We start from the raw sequence: 18432 nt of genomic DNA, 5'->3' as shown, positions 1-18432 counted from the left end.
AGTCATAAGCAGAAAACCACACAAGTATACCAAACTACAGTCATTTCAATCACAGTTAATGAAAAATTCAGAGAGCAGAGCTACCAAATATTATCTTTTGAATTATAGAAACAAATACTGCAGACATTTCCAAAATCTCTACTCCAGTTTGAATTGATTTAAAATTTATAGTGAGAAAAACTCCTCCCATAACATATAGCCTCTATATAAAGAATGCAAAAAGAAAAAAAAAATAGCACAAGTCCTATATAAGTCCTATGGTTTGCTCTTTTAGTCTGCATTAGAGCATACTCTGCCAAATTGTTTTAATAGTGTTCAGTGATCCTCATAAATACTGAAATACTATCTGTGGTCTTGACCATAGCTGGGACACAAGAAGGATATTTCTGATTACCCCTATAAAATAAATAAGTATGCACATTCTATGGTCAGTACAGTTGTTATTTCAAATAGAGTTTACATTAAGAGATTGAAAATTTCAAAAAAAAAAAAAAAGAGATTGAAAATTTCAAACTCAAAGGTGCCCCTGGACTGGATTGAACCTCCTGATTTTCCACATTCTATTTTAGTATCAGTTTAATTATTAGTCTTTGATATCAATCTTTCTTCTCCCTTAAAACAGTGGCAAAATCAGATCTTATTAAACATGTAGAAAAAAACAAAAGGAAGAGGGACAGGGAGGAGGAGGAGAGAAGGAGAAGGTGAAAAATATCAGAAACAGTGGCCTGAGATCAATGGAGTAATATCAAATATCCCTTAATGTTATTTGAAGAGAAAATAATTATGCAGAGTAACTAACAAATGCAACATGACTTGAGACAAATTTAAAAAAAATAAAAATAAGTTAAATTAAAAAACCTTTGACCCTAGGTCTTCTGGTATCAGAAACTTCTACCTATCTTCAAGCATAGAGTTAGGCCCAAGTTATAGTAAATAACTAAAAATCACTATGATGGCATAAATAAGTAGAATACTCAAGTTCTATTTCATAGATGTAATTTTATTTATGTGTATTATGTTTCACTAAGTTAAAAATGCTGCTGTGCAGCATATTCTGTATAATAACATTATATTGATGTTATTTTCTAATTGTATATTTACAAATTCTCTCAGTAACGCTAAATATACATTGATTCTATAAAAGAATTTGGAGGACAAGAGGATCCTTTCACTTCTGAACGTGGATGTTACACAATGAAATGATAAAAAACCCCAGAGGTTTTTTTATGAAAGGGAGTGAGCTAACTCTCACATACAAGCAGTTAATAGAAAATACCAAAGTACGTAAGTCTAAGATTTTAAGGCCTTTTAATAGATTGGACCCTGTCAACTTAATGGGACTATAATCCCCCAACTTTACTTGACTGGACGGTTCTGGCTTAGAGTTGACCACAAGAGAAATTTGTATGAGTTCTGGAAGGAAGAAGGGGTTGACCACCATATGCTCTGAACTTGGGTGGGCACAGGATGCCACTGCAGTCTGCAGATGCTGTCTCTGATATGCCAGCTAGCGTGGTTGGCATGGTTTGGGCAGTTGCAGGATGTGCTACCCTACCAGGTTGTATCAGCTCAATTACTTCATCTTCTCTGAGTGTCAATACTCTGCATGATCAGTCATGGGACCAAGGCCAGCAGAAAATGTCCCATCAACGTTGGAGGCATTGGGAAGTGAATGTGGGTTCCAGTATGTCCCTGCTCCCCCAGTTCATCTCCAGCTTTTCTTCCTAACTGCAGCCCTGCTAACTTAAAGCAACTTCAGGAGCAACAACCTTTCATGTACTTTTTTATGTCCTCCTTTTTATTGTGCAAGACCTGATCTCTATACCATGTGCCTTATTCTTTATCATAAATGGTGTTTTGGCATTCCTTGAAACTCTGTGTCTGTGGGCTAGTAGGACAGGCAACTATGCTCAGCCTTCTTTATCTTTTACCTCTCAGAAATTTTTACAAACTTGGGCCACCTGGGTGGTTCAGTTGGTTAAATGTCTGCCTTCGGCTCAGGTCATGATCTTGGGGTTCTGGGATTGAGACCCATGTCAGGCTCCCTGTTCAGTGAGGAGTCTGTTCCTCCCTCACCACCTGCCCCTCCCCCATAGGTGTTCTCTCTCTCTCTCCCTCTCTCTCTCTAAATATAAATAAATAAACTCTTAAAAAAAAAAAAAACTGAATTCATATGTGAAATAAATTGGTACAAAGAAAGCTAATGGCCTGGAGTTAAGGTTTAAGTAGTTTTACTAAGTGACTTAGTAGCCTCACATGGAGAGTGTATGAATAAGAGAGGCAATAGCAAATATGAAGATGGTTTTGTAGTTCCTGTACGTGCTTATATTAGTTTTCTATCCATGTCACAACAAATCACAAGTGTAGGGCTGTGTTCCTTCTGAAGCCTCTAGGGGGAAATCAGTGTCTTTGCCTTTTCAAGCTTCTAAATGCTACCCAAGTTCCTTGGCAACATAACCGCCTTCCTCCATCTTCAAAGCAAGAAATATTGCATCTTCCTCTGACCTCAGCCCAGAGAAGTTCTTCCCTTTAAAGGATTTGTGCAATTAGACTGACCCATCTGGGTAATCTAGGACCATATTCCCATCTCGAGGCCTTTACCTCTGTCGTATCTGCAGTCTTTTTGCCATGTAAGTGAATATACTCTCAGGTTCCAAGGGCTAGGACATCTTTGTGGGGGCCATTTTTCTGCCAAATATAGTGTTCAAAGATTTCACTGAAATTATTTATAGAAAACCCTACAGAAAAACTATACTTCCTATCTGTCAGGGAGGATTTATCATTTGGATATATTCTGATTTAAATCCTAACAAAAATGTGATCTTAGACATGAAGCTGAAAAATAAAAATTAGTGAAATATTTTTTATTTATGCTTTTTTTTTCAGAATAGTGGAACAATTTGTCTTATATTGTTCTGATTTTTTTCTTTAAGTACATAGTACAAAACATGCTCCAATTCTTGAATGAGATCATAAAATGAAGGAAGTAGAGAACTTGAGAAAGAAAAGTAGAAAATATACCTATTTTCTTGTCAAACACAATGTACATATGCCAAAGAAAAGTAGTTAGTATTCCTTTAAAATTAATCTTTTTATGTATCTCAATTACTTTCCCTTTTATAAACCTAGTCAATGAAAAGCTTTTCATTTGTTATCCTAAATTCAAGAAAATCTATAGCTTTGGTGTTTTGTTTTGTTTTGTTTTGAAATTTCTGGAGAGTTAGTCATAACAAGGCTAATGTATTAATAATCAACAGTTATTTTTCACAATCCTTTGACAAATATATTTTATCACTCTAAGGGCATACACACATTCTTCTACCATGGAAATTTTAACAAATATATAATTTCAAACTCAGTAGTGTTTAGATAATAACTTTTGAAACTAATCTATTTCCCTCTTGTAAGCAGATACCAAAACTTAATTTTGCAGTGAAGAAATGCAGAATAAACATGATCTTAATTCAAATATTAAAGTCAATGACATGCCAATATATTCTCATTTTTTTTGAAGATTTTATTTATTTATTTGATAGAGAGAAAGAGAGATCACAAGTAGGAAGAGAGGCAAGCAGAGAGAGGGGGAAGCAGGCTCCCTGATGAGCAGAGAGCCCTGTGTGGGGCTTGATCCCAGGACCCTGAGATCATGACTTGAGCTGAAGGCAGAGGCTTAACCCACTGAGCCACCAAGGCACCCCAATATCTTCTCATTTTAACAGTAGTCCCTTTTTGCAGTCTCAAAAAATACTGGGTCAAATTCTTCACTCAAAATTTTCCTTTAAGACCTGTGTTTTAAACTAATATTTTACATAAATAAATCTGAAACAATGTATTGGAGACCTATAATGTTTTTCAGAATATAAATTATCTCACTTATTTTTTCTGAGGTAGGTATTAGATGAAACATTGTGTAGATGATTAGTCTGAGACTCTTTTTTTTTTAAAGAGATATTTATTTATTTATTTATAGCATGAGCAGGGGGAGGGGCAGAGGAAGAGGAGAGAGAGGACCTCAAGCAGACTGCACACTGAACATGGAGGCTGACACAGGGTTCAGTGTCAAGACTCTGAGATCATGACCAGGCTTGATCCCAAGCCTGGACCCTAGTGATCCTGAATTTATACAATATGCCTTTCCTACCACAACAAGTATCTTAATTTTTCTAAGCAGACGCTGTTATGAGCTGTTGGTCTCTATCTTCTGTGCCTGTACCGTTCCCCACCCTTTTCCCAGCCCCTATGTAAAATCAGAAATTTGCTTTCTATTGATAACATGTTACTACTTTTATCCTAATACATTTCCTCATCTCCAATTCACTAGTTGAGTGATTTGAGTCCTGTAACCATCCATCAAAATATGCTTTTATTAGGTTTTTCCTCTTAATATTAATAGTCTTAACAAAAATATGTTAAATACTTATATTTAACTAAAAATGTCTTTCAGGTGAATGTATATATGTTATTGGCACTTGAATGAAAAGCTTGCTATTCATCAAGGTGACTTCATTACTTCCTTTCTAGGAGATGTATAATAGTTTTATATTACATTGGTAAAAAGAAAAAAAAAGAGAGAGAGAGTGATGGAGCTACATTTTCAAAATTACAATTTTCAAAATCTATTAGGTTTTAAGAGATTATTTGACATAAATTATTTTGAGTAAGTTGTCAAGCATTAAAATAATTTAAAATTTTACAGGAATGTAAAATGTAGAAAAAAATACATCAATAAGATGCATCACGATAATCTATGTCACTTAAGAGTGTCACGTTGAAATTGTCTTGGTTATTGGGCAAAAAGGTCCTTGAACTGTCCCAATGTATTCATTGTGCAGGATTGTGATACCACAGGTAGTTTTCCTTGATTAATATAAAAAAGAGAATACATTTTTTGGCCACCTTCTTTCCCATTATTTTACTATATGCTATTGTCAATGTTTTATTTTCCAAAGGTAAAACTATATCTCACATATAAATATAAGATAAACATGAACATGTTCATGAAAAATGAGCAAGCCAAAGAGATGCTTCTTATTGCCCCATAGGCCAAATCCAACCACGGACTGATTTTTTTTAAATTAAGTTTTATTGGAACACAGCAACATTCCTTGATTATGTATTATTTATAGCCACCTTGAAGCTACGATGATAAAGTAGGTGAGGCAGGGACATGTCCTGTAAAACAGAAAATATTAATTATCTGAATCCATAAAAGACAAGCTTGGTGACCCTGATGCATTCTTTCAGAAAGCCATTTAAGAGAGAAAAGAGAATAATATGATGCTAAGTGACATACAACACTGTGTTGTGTCCTGTAAGACAATAAAAGCATAATCTTTGTGGTTATCTTGTCTATTGGGCTGCACTTCTTACCACCTGAGTTCTGATCAAATAGTAAATTGCAACGTGGACTATTTCTATCTACTTCTAGATCATGAAAGAATCCTTTGATTTGCTTGTTAAACATTGCTGCAATATGTCATTAGAAGGATATACTGTACTCTCTTTTCATTTCCAAGTTTGGGACGATTTTTCTTAACACCAGTAAAGTAAAGCAAAACAAAACAAGACAAGACAAAAAACAAAAACAAAAATAAAAGCAATCCAAATTCAATCTTCTAGTTTTTGCTCTGTTATCTAATACTATATTTGTCCTGATCTCATTATAGTTGGTTATGAGGGAGTTGCTAAGGCATATACAAAATGTTTAAAATATAGTGTCTTAAAAATATCCATAGAAATGATCCCTATTTATGATTTTATTTCTCCATCTCTTAGGCTATGGCATTACTTTTATACCTCTGGCATTTATTATATTCTAGATAATATTATATAGTTACTCGATACACATGAGGCTCTCTTATTAGACTTTAATATAGTTTGTTTCATAGCAGAGTCCACTGTTGTTACTAATTTTTGTTTATTAAATTTAGTTGTTCTTTCATAGAAACAGACTTAGTTTTTATAGGATATTTTTAAGTTTTTGTAAATAATCACACATCATATGAAACAGTATGAGGTTTGTAATCAAGTAATATAGAGTTCTCTAGTCTGTACCTTGGAATATTTTTAAAGTCAGGGTTACATTTATTTGGAAACCTTAATACTCTCCCAAGATATTGTTCTCCTATATCAATTGTAAGAGAGAATTTCATTGTTTTCTTGCTGCCGACTGAGCTGTAGACATTCTAAAAGTGTCTTTTTTATTATATCTACTAAAGAAATAGAAATAATATCTGACCCCCTTCATATTGCTGAAGCAAATGCTACATTGGCAATTTGCTGTTTTCACCTTGTTATATGGCTTTTGCTGTGACAAGTATTTATAGGTTCAGTCTTCTATTGTTGCAAATAATATTATTCTGCTGACATATCTGGTCATTATTTCTATAAGCCATGCTAATGTCAGTAAAACATTTAGGTAAGAAGACATTTATTTTTGTCAAAAAAACTTGTTTTTTTTTTCATATATGTTCATGATGTACTCAAAATGTTCATATTTTGAGTACATCAAAAGATGATCTCAAACACCATAAAATAAATAGAACGTAAATATTATATTTAGAATTTTAAGAATCTATAAAAATAGATAATATTGAACCTAAAATTTTTGTGTGCATAATAATATGGAAAGCTTTTCATCACTCAGCCTTAGAGATTATAAGATTAGAAGTCATGTCCAGAAATCTGATTTGTACTAAATAATTGAGAAGAATAAGCTGGAGGTAGTCTGATAATAATGCTCTAAAGTGTGCATTTTTACTGCTTTTCTCTTTTAAAAATCTTAGAATAGTGTATAAACTCTATTTGTTTCCTTATATTTAGGAGACTGGTAAATATTTCTGGTTTTAGTCAATTTAAAATATTGAGTCTCATCCACATGTTGAACTGATGAATCTTTGAGATGAATTTTCATAGGAAGTTATTTATTTTGAGGGGTAATTTAAATTTTTTGAGTATAATTGACACACAAAATTACATTAGTTTCAGGTGTACAACATAACGATTCATCTTCTCTATACCATACGCTATTCTCACCACAAGTGTAGCTACCATCGGACCATGCAATGCTATTACAGTATCATTGACTATATTCTCCATGCCCTGTATTTATTTCCATGACTTATTGATTTTGTAAGAATTTAAATAATTGATCCAATATATCTTCCGTAAGAGATAACCAATAATGTGGGATCACTTGTTCAGCTCTGTTGGGGAAGTGGGAGAAACAGGAGATCTCGTCTATCTTTCACCTGTGGCACTGCTCAGTGTCAATGAAGGGTGACTATAAAGACTAGATTGTTGGGGCTCAATCAGTTAAGCATCTGCCTTCAGCTCAGGAAGTGATCTCAGGGTAGAGCCCCACTTCCAGCTGGCTCCCTGCTCAGCGGGGAGCCTGCTTCTCCCTCTCATGCCTCCTGCTCCCCCTGCTTCTCTCTTTCAAATAAACAAGTACAATCTTAAAAAAAAAAATAAAGATTATATTCTTTCTGAGGTGTAATGTTAGGTGAAACTGGACAGAAAGACTGGATATATTTGTTAAATAAGGACATATGTAAAATAGGAATTAGAAGCAAAATCAAGGCAATGAGGCAAGTGAACTTGAAGAAAGAGAGGGAAGTGAATGATTTACTTTTTAAAAACATTCCAAAGCCCCACTACTACTGACTTTCAATGAGTATGTTCAAAATAGGGCCCACAATTTTAAAAACAATCTTAGTTGATTATGACATAGTCTGTTACTCTTCCTTAAGAAAAAAATGCACTTCTAATCATTCAGAGACTATTTTCTATCACATTTGCCTTAATTCCTACCATAATTCTCATCACAGAACACTCAGAATTATTTATTTTCAAAAGTTTGCTTTAAACATTGATGGTAATGGAGAGGCAGAGGGAGAGGGATTGAGAGAGAGAAAGAGAGAAAGGAAGAAAGAGAAATCTTAAGATAGAGAGATACATGTACAAACAAGATTAAGTCTGTGTGGAGAAAAAAATCAATATCATAGCTTCAACACACATTCACCTACACACCACTACCACCACCAATAAAAAAAATAAAGAAAGAACAAGTGTTGACATGAAACATAAAATTGCTGGGTTCCAATATCATACACTAGGGAGCATAGAATCGAGGCCTAAATGACCCTAAATTAACTGGCATTACTTATAAAAAGCGTGTGTTATACCTGTCAGTAACAGCTAAAATAAAACTTAGAATGTGTCGTGGAAATGCTAAAGTACACATATTTCCTCTGAAATTTAACCACAAGTTATTTTTTTGTTTGTTTTTGACTTAATAATAACAATGTAGGGGAAATATAGAAGGAGAAGCTGTATATGAAGGCGGTTATATTTCAGGTAGCCTGAAATTTAACCAACAATCACAATATTTAAATTATCATAATTTTGACCAAACTGAATTACCATGTATCCATAGAAATGAATCTCCCAGGCCATTTTAGATTTTCTCCTTGTAAGATTCATCAATACCTTGACCTTCCTTTCAGAACATTCTGTACACTTTAGAAATTTTTTTTAATGGATGTGTTCTCTGACAAACTGCTAGTGAAATGTTTATAGAACACATAAATATTTCATTCACAACAATATCTCCAGTTCCAACAGAGTTCTGGTACATAGTAAATCCTCAACAAATGTTTGCTAAATGAATGACTGAATAATGAATGAATGGTGTTCATGAATAGAATCTTCAGTTTTTAAAAGCAAAATCGTAAGGGTCCCTAGGTGACTCAGTTGGTTAAGTGCCTGACTTCAGCTCAGGTCATGATCTCAGGGTCCTGAGATCAAGCCCTATGTCTGGCTCAGCACTCAGCAAAAAATTTACTTGTCCCTCCTTCTCTCCCTCTGCCCTACCTCTATTTGTGCTCTCTCTATCTTTCAAACAAAAAATAAAAATTAAAAAAAAAAATGAGGCCATAGAGCTTGTGTGTATAATAGATTGATTTCCATGAAAGTGACTTTTAGAATAACACTAGAAATATTTGGCTATATTGGCTTCAGACTTGGCTTTAAAGGAAACCTTCAATGACGTTCAGAAACTTAATTTAAATTTAGAAATAACTTGTAGCCATTGAAATCTCTTAGAAGCTTTTGATGTGTCTATAAATACATATGGGAAATAATTTTGGCAGCATCATTAAATGAGGACAAGAGGAATGAGGCAAAGAGATCCTCTGTTCATCTTAGTCTTCTGTGCATAAATTCATTTCCTCAGGCATGAGGCAGAATAAAAGCCTCATCATGGGAATTCTTTATAGAGACCTGGAAATTTAGGTAATTTGGCAAAAAACGAAGGAAACTGACTCAATCCTTTGTAGAAAGCAGAACCCATCTATCAAAAAGCTGTTGATGAATGGCTAATCGGATCTGTGTAACAAAAGGGCAAAACCTTTGTTACTACGTAGGACTGAAGCAGTAACCTCTAGTTGCAGGCATGATCATGCTTTAAGAATAACAGGCTCAGATATTTATTAAGTTACTAGTTTCCATACTCATTTGTTGGAAAATCAAACAAACAAACAAAAAATAAGTGAGCTCAGTGTGTGTAAGAAGCTGGATTAGATATAAAAAAACTATTTGAGTTGTATTCTAATTTGTGACATTAAAATTTTGTTGGGGAAATTATATATATTTAAAAAACACAATTCAAGGTAATGATCCATATACCATAAGAAAACTATTATGCCCTAAGGAGATAAGACATAATAGAATTATTGGTGTGTATCTATCTACGTACTCCTGAGCAAGTCACCAGATGGATCTTTTCCATTTCCTTTTCTGTTGTTACAGGGACTGTGGCAATATCATTCAACCACCAATTTATAGATTCATAAAGTGTTATGGCAGGAATGTAACTGAGAGGTTACTTGCTTCACTTTTTGGTTGCGGATTTCTCTGACATTAATTTAGCACAAAAGAAAGTATCTGCTGAAAATGCCTTAGTCACACTCAGACAGCAGCTTTTATGCAGTGGGGATCTGATCATTAAGAAACACACACACTACGCCCCTTTATGGGAAAGAATTTCAGCTAGGCGATATAAATGGTCTTGGACAATGAAACCTGGGGAGAAGAAAATAATTTTGCATTTGCCAGAAGTTATTTTTCCTCTCAATAGTCAAAAGAAAAAAACAATAGGCATTCCCCACATCTAATTACTTATATCTCTGTGTTGTGTGTATTTTCCAAATTGAAATTACTTTGCCATAGACAAAAATTAGCAGGGACTTTTCCCTAAATCAGTCCAAGTTCTGTGGTATCAAATACTAATCGGCTTGAAATAGTTTATGCAAGTGAATCAATACCGTGCAATTTTTACTTTTGACTGCTAATGGGTGAAGATATTTTGCTATTTTGAATTACTTCTTATGATCATTTTATTTCCTCTTATTTTGAATTACTACCTATGATCATTTTATTTCCTCTTAACAGAATTAAATTCTGAGAAACATGACATCTTTTCTATCAATATCATAATGGATATTTTAGATTTAAGAATGGGTGATTATTTTAACCATTACTCCTTCCTCTAGTCACCAGGAAATGAATCACCTTACTATCTACAGCGTAACTTTATGTTCCTGGCCACAGTCATATTTTCGGGGAATTACTCTGCTTGTTCTCCCATATGTAAATACAGCACTTGAATTCCTGTGCCCTAGGATACCAGAGCGAAATCTGAGAAAGATGAGAACAAGCAAGTTCTTGAAATGACCTTCTGGGATTCATAATCTGCCTTCTTTTTGGGCATGCATTGGGAAAAATAACAATCCTTTATTTGTTTTTTTGATCAACTCAGTACCATCTAGGAGTATTAGGAACTAGCAGTTTAAAACGTGCCCTTCCCTTCTTGAAGCACTCCGCTACAAGTAGTTTCCACAGCACTATAACACAAAGCAGTGCCTGTGAGTGGAGCAGACATCTCCGCTGGGATCCTTCCCCTCCTTTGCATTCCCCCAAATACAACCACAGCCAAAATACCTTCTACTTGTGCCTCAACCCCTCTGCGATATTCTTCCAACCTTTTTTTCTGCGTGTTTTGACCTTTTGTATTTTCTTTTATTTACCTTTTATTTTTCTGCCTTTTTTACCTTTCCTGTACATCTCCTGGAGACCTCGAATTCCTTGAGAATAGGGTTTGTGGTTTATTTTTATTTATAACTCCCAAGTGTCTATCAGAATGCCGGACATGCTGCTAAAGAATAATCTGTGCTGGTGGAAAAAAAAAATATATATATACATATGAATTCATACTGCATGTCGCAGACAGATTAATCTTTCAATACTGCCTAATGTGTTTATCATTTATTCCTTACCAACTTCTTTTCTCTGCCTCTCCACAATGTCTTTTCCTATTCTTCAAATACACAAACCCCTTCTTTCTACTCACTCTCAGCCGTTGCGTTGCTACCCACTGCGAAGAAGAAGTAACAAATAAAACGTCACCTTTCTCCCACCCTGTATATCTATAAAGATAAATTTGTTTAAACACAATTAAAACAGTGCCTTTTCTCCTGTCCAAGTTTACTCCCTCCCTATTGTGTGTGTATTTAATTGAAATAAAACTAGCATATAACATTGTGGAAGTTTGAGATATTTTGGTCATTAAGTATCTTTGTTTTATACTCCTAAAGTTTAGCTTTGGTGGTATTTTCCAAGTAGAAGTACACCTTAAAACCATAGATTTAAGTAAATCCTGGTAAAAGCATACCTTATAGAAGGATTTCCCAGAAATAAATACCAGTAAAATTCTTAAGTTCTGTGTGTTTGCCAGCAGGTTTGTCATTGACTTTTTTAAAAGGATTTCTCATTACTTGCCTTTTCCTTGGTCATCCCATTGTAAAGAAGATAATAAATTGTATGCCTGCTGATAACCCGTCATTTACAACATTGTAAGCTATGTTTATAAAAATAAGAGGACAATTAGACTATACAAATCCACACTAGGAAGGGAAGCTGATCCTAGCAATAACCCTGAGAGGGAAGTACACTGTGATGGTTTTTTCAGTTGCTGATTCAAACACAAATAATGTAAAAATACACAACGATAAGTTTTTCTAGCAAACTTTAACCAGAATTTGTTTATCTAAAACAAAAATTCTCCCAGCATTCTGGAGAACATTTCAGTACAAATTGGACCTAAAAACCTCTAATAAGCTATTGAATAAAGACCAAGGAGTTTCAAAGAGCCCAAAAACAAACATGAGAAGCACTGATCATTTGTGCATGTCTAGTGTCCAATTTAAAATGAAGGATTGTTTTGGATCATGTAGATATAGACTCAACCATGAAAATAGCAGTTTTGCTCAATTGCCCTGAGAAAATGAAGAATCCCTTGAAAAAATAAAAGATTAAGCCAGAGTGCTAGGGGTAAATTGTTAATAATTGTTATGGGACTGGATTGGCTCATAAATGCTTCATCTATCATATTAACCACTTCCTTCTGAGGAAGGTACAAATCCTACAAAATAGTTTCCATTTGCTTACTGGAGCTAGTAAAGAACTAGTCCATGAAGGCAGAGCATGCTTGGGAGGAAAAATGAACTTGTTTTATGTACATTCTCTAGGAAGAAGCAGCAGCAGCAGAAGGAGGGTAGGGAGAATGAGGGAGAGAAATTTAGCACTATAGTGTCTCTTGAATAATGGGGAGAGGTAATAACTAGTTAAAAAAACCCTAGACTTTTGAGAATTTTTATGGTTCCATGTTAGAGCAACATTATCTATAATAGGAATCAAGATTATGAACTTATCACCTTCTGTTTTCTTTTATTACAGTTGTGTGGAAGTTGCTGAGATGCCCTTCAACAGAGAATGGATAAAGATAATGTGGTTCATACATACAATGGAATATTACTCAGCTATCAGAAAGGATGAATGCCCACCATTTGCATCAACATGGATGGAACTGGAGGGGATTATGCTAAGTGAAATAAGTGAAGCAGAGAAAGTCAATTATCATATGGTTTCACTTATTTCTGGAACTTAAGGAATAGCATGAAGTACATTAGGAGAAGGAAGGCAAAATTGAAGGGGGGAATCAGAGAGGGAGATGTACCATGAGAGACAATGGACTCTGGGAAACAAACAGGGCTTCAGAGGGGAGGGGTCTTGGGAGGATGGAGTAGCCCAGTGATGGGTATTAAGGAGGGGATATATTGCAATGAGACTGTGTGTTATATCCAAATAATGACCAAGAAACACACATCAAAAACTCATGAATTACTGTATGGTGACTAACATAATAAAAAAATAAAAATTAAAAATTAAAGGCATTTTGGAACATATGGTATCACTGGTTCTGGCTTGTTGGGATTTTAGTAATGAGTGTAGGACATTGCTGCAGTGTAAGACCTTCAGTATCCCAACACATCACCAGCTCTTTTGCTTACCTGCTAAGTAATGTTGACCTAATTCCTTAACTGTTCTAATCCTCAGTTTCTTCCATAGAGGGGCAACAATAATTCTTATGTCCTAGAGTTGCTATTAAACAAAGTGTTTATAAAGATTTCTTACAGTGGTGCCTGCATGGCTCAGTTGGTTAAACATCTGCCTTCAGCTCAGGTCATGGTCCCAGGATCCTGGGATGGAGTCCCAAATCTAACTCCCTGCTCAGTGGGGAGTTTGTTTCTCCCCTGCTCTTATGCTCTTGCATGCACTCTCTCTCCCTCTCAAATAAATAAATAAAATCTTAAAAAAAAAAATTCTGACATACAAAAAACACAAAATAAATGGTACTTAATATCAATGCTACTCAATTTCATTATCTAAGACATCATTAATTATAAGATGCATTTCAATATTATATATGGTAAAGAAAAAATGTGTTTTTTGTTAAATATGAAAACAAGTTGGAAATAAAAATAATGGCTCTAGATTAAGTAAATTGTCTTAAAATTTTATGAAACTTGTAGGTATTAGTAAGCAGAAAATATACACTTCTATACCTGCCAATTAAATATTTTAATGTCTTTCATTTCATTTTTAATCTATTTTTCCAAGTTGTTGGATCAAATTTTATAAAATTCTTATAGTCTAAAACTTTAGAGTAGAAAGTATTATTTATGATACTAAGACGGAGTGAGTATTAGTTTATATTTGTTTGAAATGTATAGAAATATGCATGTTAAGTAAAACAGAAACAAAGTAAAATCATAGCTCCCATTAAAGACCTTAAATACTTATATAGTTTATTAAAGTGTAGACCTAGAAAAGATTAAGGAACACCATTAACATTATCCATGTGTTAAAATTTATAACTGCTTATAAGATATTACAAATCACAAATATTTTCCACAGAATGAATGAAAGAGTAGTATTGTGTAGAGATGATGACAGTACCATGATAACGTGTAACTGACTGGTATCATGTTGTCATTTGGGGGCTACTAGTTCAATTATAACAAGTGTAAAGTTCCCTGAGCATAGATCAGCACAGTGTGGCGAGACACTTTTTTTTTTTTTTTTTTTTTGGCAGTGAAAACTCTCATCATTCTATCCTTCTTAACAGAAGACCTTGGCCAAAATTGGAATTCCTTGAAAAACCGGCCATATGTTCCCCAAAATCTTTCCTTATATGATCTGAAAACTAATGATACAAGCTACTATGTATGCTGTCGTGCTGTGAAAAATAATGCTTATGCCTAATGTCCAGGAAGACAGCAGATAAGAAAAACTAAAGTTAGACCAAGAGATATCATTTCACATAGTCACTAAACATGGGTGTGTACTAGAAGAGAAGAGCTAAGTGACTCCTCAAAGCACCATTTGTTGAAAGGTCTGTTATGGTTGAAATGCATTTTTTAACAGGAAGCAAATAACACAGATTTGGTGCTGTTCTAATTATTCTGTTTATATTCAGCTTCACCCATTTCCTTTCTCAAAAGACTGTCAAGTGGTCTCTACAATGATCCCAGTCTTGTCACACTGTTTGTGTTTGTGTATGGATGGAACTATTAAAACTCCTATCATATTCTAAGCTAAACTTATTTTCTTTAATAAATTACATGACTACCTATTAAGGTTTCGAAGAAAGTGCTGAAGTACAAATGAGTATTGTCTCTCAGTTTCCATGTGCACGGGACTGACAGACATATTCCCTCAACAGTATGTTGTTAACATGTTCTTTCTATTCTTCCTCCCACATTCACGCACGTTGGCAATACATTATGAGTTGCATCCTCAAAACTCGTGGATATAAAATTTTCTGTCTTGTTTTTCAGCAACAATTTTGTTCTTTTTTTGTTTTGTTATATGCCTGTCTCTCTACTATTTTCAGGGTTAGTAATGACTAGTTGTGCTGGCATTATTTCACGGATAAATATTTTCCCTTCATTCCTCTGACTTCTTCCAGTTATTTTCTTTTTTCCATCTTCCATTCTTAGCTACATGTCCTGAATTTTTCATTTTCTATCATGAAGGGTTAACTTTTTTTTTTTTTTTTTAAGATTTTATTTGTTTATTTGACAGACAGAGATCACAAGTGGGCAGAGAGGCAGGCAGAGACAGAGAGAAGCAGGTTCCCTGCTGAGCAGAGAACCCGATGCGGGGCTCAGGTTTTAACCCACTGAGCCACCCAGGCGCCCCAAGAAGGGTTAACTTTTGTACATATGGAAATCACAGTATCTATGAAGATTTTCATTATTATTATGCTTTATCATATGAGATGTTTGGGTTCCTAGCTTATTGGTTCTTTTTAATTGTTTAATTCTTTGCTCAAAAATTGCATTTTTAATTAAAAAGATTTTTGTGTTTTTGTTTTGATTATTTTATTTTAAATACTGAAGCAGGCACCATACATGAAACCTAAGTTTCCCAAAAGACTAGTCTCTGTATTAGAGATAGTTCACACAAGAATCTCAAGTATAACAAAAAATAGATGCATTTTCAGCATGATATAATCCACATTCATTTTCTGACTTAAATATTCTTTTTCCTTTGATTAAATTGAAACAGGTGGTAACTTTAATCACTACTCATTATCTTATATTCATCACTTACTATTTTACTGAAATTCTTATAAAATGTCATGATTAAAACTATTTCAGTTTTTTTGTTCACACTTCAGTGCATGATATCCATTATTGCTCAAGGAAATATTTAATCTAAGAACAGTATTATTCATTGAATAGATAAATGAGTCACAATTTCATTCATCATAATTCATTTGTGTATACTTAGAAGTAGGAAAATTGACATGCGCAGAGCAAAAAATTTCCTTGACTTTGGAATATACAATCTAAACATGAAAAATCATTGTAGAAATAATGTATTTTTTAATGTAGTATTTGAGTAGTTACATAAAGTATGGACATTAGGGTATACCACTTAAATAAATAAAATAAGGAATCCAAAGTAACTAACAAGCTCCCCATATGTAGCTACTAGTAGCTGGAGGATGCGTTAGGTAAGACATACATTTTCATATTGTCGGTGGAATGACAAGGTGAATAGTTGACTTAGACACATATGAATAATAATCTTCAAGTACCGAAGAACATTTTGTAATTAGTTATGCAAGCTTAGCAATTGGCTAGCCGTAGGAGTATTAGGAAGATAGATGGTGAACATGCTGATCTACCCTAAAGAACAAATATGTCTAGTATGTCTAGCATTCTGGATGCTCTGACACAATATGTGTGCTGTTAAGGACTTGTAGATACAGTCATTCATGGAAGGTTGACGTTCTCCTGTGACATCACTTTGTGTATTAATATTTAATTTAAACTGACAGCCAAATATCACAACATAAAGGTAGCCATGTGGAGAAGAGAGCAAAAAATGTGATTGCTTTAAACTACAATAGCACTCTGTGTTATGCAATCTCTAATAGAGGAAGAAACAGTCAAATTCTCTGTTTCTCAGGGAAAACGAAAACGCCGAATAACATTTATCTTGCAAAACCTCTTGTTGATGTGTGGCACAGAATTTAAGTTGCTCATTAGTCTTTTATTAGGGTAATCCAGTTCTCTTGCTACAGGGTAGACAACAGGCTGCTGAAGTTTAAAAGACATTATTTTTCTAACACTAATAGACAAACACTTAATACATAATGCACTTAACATACTATGATTTACACAAATTACCCCCTGGTTTTCTTCCCAGCAGACATATCTTGGCATCTCATGGAAACGAAGATTGGAACATCTGTGCTATTATTGAACAAATCTCTTCCTAGAAGTTGTTCTGTAGCAATACCATATGGAGGAAATGTTTTCACATTTCTTTCATTCATTAGGCATTGCATGAAAAAATTTGTACAATTACAAAGAAGAAAACAAGATGAAATTAAACCACTAGTAACATATTTATTATTAAAATATATATTTATTTTCTTAGTGATAATATAATTTACACATTTATTGTATATGAAAAAACTTATTCTTTAAATTAACATTGCAAAGTATAAAGGTGAAAAGTATGATGATAATAATTATAAATAAAATAATAATAATAATAATAATAATAATTGTGGGCACGGCTATTTCATTTACTATGGGCCAGGCACTGTTCCAATTACTTTAAATAGAGTAATCAATTTAATCAGCACCTGAATCAGGTACTACCATATCCCCAGTTGTTAAATTGTGGAAACAGTTATGGAATGGCTAAGTAAACTAATAAGTGGTAGCAATAGTCAGTAGAGTCTATGTTCTTAACCTCTAAGCATTTGTTTCTGAAGGGAAATAATTAAGCAATAGGATGGAACTCATATTTTGAATGAAAATGAAATTAATCAGTTTGTTATTGACACTATAGAGATCTGGATTTGTATTCAAAATTATATCATTCAAGAGTCAATTCTGAAACCCAATACTTCACTTCAAGTTGTCTTCCTATCATTAGGTCAAATCCAGATTTATTTTAAAATAGTTACATACACACGTGATTCCAAATATTTTCAGAATATGTAAATATTTATTAATGGATTATACCAAGAAATCTCTTATGATAACTTAAACAATAACATCATAAAGGGGTTACATATAGCATAGAGTTTGTGCTTAATTTGGCTTACTTAAAATGAAATAATTTTAACCCATTTTGGAGGAATAAATTTCAGGTATTAGAAACATCAAAATAAAATTGTAAGTCAGAAACCTGCAAATTTGTATTGTCTTCCTTTTGGTCTGTGAATTATGTTTTCCTTTGTTCCATTCTCTATAAGGGAAGAGTACTTCAGGACCAGCTCCTGAAATTGATGTCCCATCTAGTGAATCAGTTAGCCATAGCCTATATCTGTATATAGTTACATATGGTAAAGGAGGGCATGGGCTAAATCTGGATTTGACCTAGATTGGAAGACAACTTGAAACAAAAGATTGAGTTTTAAAGTTTACTATTGAATGATATAATTTTGAAAACAAATCCACAGTCTCTTCTGACAGCTTTTCCACACTGAGCTTTTCCCAAGTA

Source organism: Martes martes, assembly GCF_963455335.1.
Source record: "Martes martes genome assembly, chromosome: 6".
NCBI classification, from domain to species: domain Eukaryota; kingdom Metazoa; phylum Chordata; class Mammalia; order Carnivora; family Mustelidae; genus Martes; species Martes martes.
The sequence above is the reverse complement of the archived record's forward strand: the minus strand, read 5'-3'. Positions refer to the sequence as shown.